Genomic DNA, 3,764 nt, shown 5'->3' on the forward strand with positions numbered 1-3,764 from the left:
ATTGATCTCTGTCAAAAAATTAAAAAATAAAAAAAAGCGTTCAATATATAATATTTAATCAAGCATATATATATATATATATATATATATATATATAGATCATTGTTATAAGTTTCATGATAAAAAAGATAAAAATCCAAGAGTTCCAGCTAGCCGATCATTAATCATTATAACAACATTAATATATATAGTTGTTTCACATAATTTTTAGACATGAACAATTATCTATATATATATATATATGATAAATCAGATTATATAATCTTATCGAATGGAAGCCACAAGACTAGCCCATGAAACGACCACAAATTACAAACTACCGTGTATATATATATGTATATGATATATTTGAAGAAATTACATTTTTCACTTACAAACTACCACAAATTTTTAATTTTGCATCTTAATTACAAAAGGCTTCATCAATTAATTACACCGTGTTTAATTGTGTAAATAAAAAAACAAACAAAGTTATTGTAATGATTAATTAATATATTTTCTTATATAGTTTGGGGTACAAAAAATATATGTGGTAGTTTGTGCTTGGTGAATGAAAATTGTAACTATATGTTAAGATAATATTATATATATATATATATATATATATTTACGACATGTTCTATGCTTTAAACTTTTAGGACAAATAATGATTTCACATGACATTAGAGTAGGATGTTGTGAAAAACGGTGTAAAGAAAGTAGAGTAAAATAAGAAAACGATCACACAACATAAAGATTTACGTAGTTTGACAACGTGCTTACGTCTACAGAACTGCAAAGAATTTTATTCTCTTGAGGAACGAAAAAATACTCTTTAGGGTGAAAATACACTATTCCAGACCGGTCATACTGTTCATAATTACATATTTATAAGGTTGTATGGTGAAAACCCTAATTTCACAATGACATGGTTATTTGCTCGAGTGAATTATTTGTCTGATATTCATTAGAGCGACATATCGAGCGAGTGTCGAGCAAACTCTCTATCTAAGCTTCGATTGAGCGATCTATCATGTAAAGGTCGAGTGAAATTTCTGTCTGACGATTCTCAAATCACAAACAAGGTAAAAAAAAGCATTTCCTGGTGAACCCCTACAAGGCTTGTCCATGTTCGCTTTAGCTTGAGCCTATCAGCCCAAAGCTCATTGAAATACCACAAAAGAATCATAACGAATCCTTGTTAGATCGAGTCATCAAATCAAACTGCCACAATAATAAACCAACTCCACAAATCCAACATATATAGGAGTCATGAGTTAAAAGTATTTCATGTGTTGGGACTACAGAGAATCTAACCTGCAAAGATTAGTGTTAAGGAATAATTTAAATGTATAAATTGAACTTTTAAGACAAAAGTGATTAATTTCGCCCTATCCATTCATATTTTTTATTTGTTTAAACTTATCAAACGTCACAGCTAGTGCAATAATTATCATATAAGTAGACGCCATTTGTTCTCGTGCTTCCACAACATAAATCACGAGATCAATGAAAGATTTTGGCGCGTAAACTATTTGAGTTTTGTACGTAGTTAATTATTATCAGACATCGATAATGACTGATTTTGATATAAAACATTTGATTAATGCAACTATATATTATAGATAATTAATCAATATCTCTTTGTTGAAATGATCTTTTTAGACAAAATTAAGGCTACATTATTGTATCGATCGAGCTGTCCATTTTCAACCCACCAAATGCAACTAAAAACAAAAGAACATGCTGTAATTTATTACTTAGGTTGATATGGCATATATATATCATAAATTTATCATGCAGTAATTTATCATGTATGGTCCTAGTTAGCTTTAACAGTGTAAATCAAATCATTGAACCGGATGCTTATCTGCACGGCTAGCGAAGTTAGGAAGCTAGGGAGGATTGTTCCTCATTCCCTCGTCACAATCCCAGCAATATTTCCTCTCTCTCTTCAATCTCGATCTATCAGTTTCACAGTTGTCACCGCATGCAGCATAAAGACATAAAAGACGGTCTCACTCAATGTCTTATTCACCTGCCCCTATTCCACACATCTCTAGCACCTAGCTCGGCCTTCATTTATATCTCCGACTCAAGCACAGTTTTGCCGAGCGAGCTAATTCCACACATTTTGCAAGAGATCGATTGCATAGATCACTACAAGTGCAGCTAGCGTGCAGTATCGAATATCGTTAATTTCCAGCACCATTTGTATGGCCAGTAGTGCACAATTATCACCTCTCATTGCTCCTAAAAATTCAGGAAAGGAGGAGCTTCTCTTCTCAGGTGACCCCAAGTTCGGTCTCCATGGTGAGATAATGATGCTCATACTCGTGCTAGTTTTTGTATTTTTTCTTGTTTTTATTGTCTTATTTCTGTATTTAAAGCGCCCTCATGATCACCCCAAGCTTGCTCAGCCCGAGCTTCCTTGGGCACTTCAACGTCCATGAAGATCATCAGCCATATATACAGATTTAGCAGCAAGCATCCATTGATGTCAAGAGTTCATGTGGAGATCAATTTGTCTACCTGTATAATAACTGCCTGCACTGAACCCAATTTGTCCAATTCTTGAGGAACTGCTGCATGCGTATTAGGGATCGATGTGTATTTCTATTTAAGTTGCTAGCTAGCTGGTATATACATAATTCCCAGCAAGTCGTAATTTGTTTGTTGCTTTAAGATTAGTCATATTGTTAATTTCTTTTTGAGATAGGAGATATCAGAGTACTTGTATCCAAATGAATGTGAACCATTTGATTTGTATATTTAACATTCTCATATATAATTTTGGACACATCCCAACGTTTCTAAAGGAATCTATACAATAATTATACTCTTTTTCCGCGCAATTGGCCGTTTATATATAGAAACATATATATTCCTTAGAAGCCACTAATAAATTATATATGTTTATGGGGTTTCCCCCATTTTTTTCTTCTTCCGTTTTGTTTTGCTGCGAGTCTGTTTTTAAGATCTGGTTTTGGGTCCTGGCTCTTCGCATCTATACTGTGTCAATTGTACGGGAATTTTGAGATGCAACACAAACATGATGCCATGATTACCGGCCGAATATTAGATCGATCCATGTCAATCTCTAATTGCGCATAGCTCAAACTTGACCAAAAAGGCTACCTGACTCCTTTCTCGAAGTTAGAAAGGAGAGGTTGAGGTTGAGTAGTACACTTCCTAGCTAGATGCATGCAAGCGCATCACCATGCAGATAGCATCTTATCCACTACAACCTCGAATAGGGGATCCATGTCTCGACATTCCCCACAAAGAGCATGGGGCCATAAAATTTAGAGATGTTTTACTTGAAACTCTCTCTCTCTCTCTCTGATCTCTCTCAGAGATTCATGCAGCTCCCTGGTCTCTTGTTAATTTTGGCGTCTGTTTCTGTTTTTCATTGGTTTTTTGCTTGTTCTTCTACAGATCTGGTTTGATTCAATCCCGATTAATTGAACACGTACAACGTGCCCCAAATCACTGCCCTAGCTCCATGGCCTAATCTTGATCCGTCCCTGTCCTTTTCGATTCGGGCCATGAGCCGCCCCACCGATGATTCTTTTTCAGCAGATTTAAACCCTTTATCATCCTTTAATTAATTGCATGCATTTATATTTTAGAACTCTGAGCAACTTCCAACAATCAGGTCTGATTAATGTTACTATTGAAATGGATTGAAACTAATTTAAAACACTCCGTGCATGTGGTTCTGTTGATCTTCACCATATATAACATTGCCACTTGTAGTAGTACTACTCATTACTCTCGCTCGG

General features: G+C 34.8%; 1 long non-coding RNA gene across 1 annotated transcript; it reads left to right on the forward strand.

The window, feature by feature from the left end:
- Positions 1 to 1,898: 1,898 nt before the first annotated feature.
- Positions 1,899 to 2,750, forward strand: LOC108994858. The gene is made up of 2 exons (XR_001996772.2): positions 1,899 to 2,292; positions 2,370 to 2,750. It is a non-coding gene; the product is annotated as an uncharacterized LOC108994858 (long non-coding RNA).
- The last annotated feature ends 1,014 nt before the right edge of the window (positions 2,751 to 3,764 follow it).

Source organism: Juglans regia, chromosome 3 (genome assembly GCF_001411555.2).
Source record: "Juglans regia cultivar Chandler chromosome 3, Walnut 2.0, whole genome shotgun sequence".
Classification (NCBI taxonomy): Eukaryota; Viridiplantae; Streptophyta; class Magnoliopsida; order Fagales; family Juglandaceae; genus Juglans; species Juglans regia.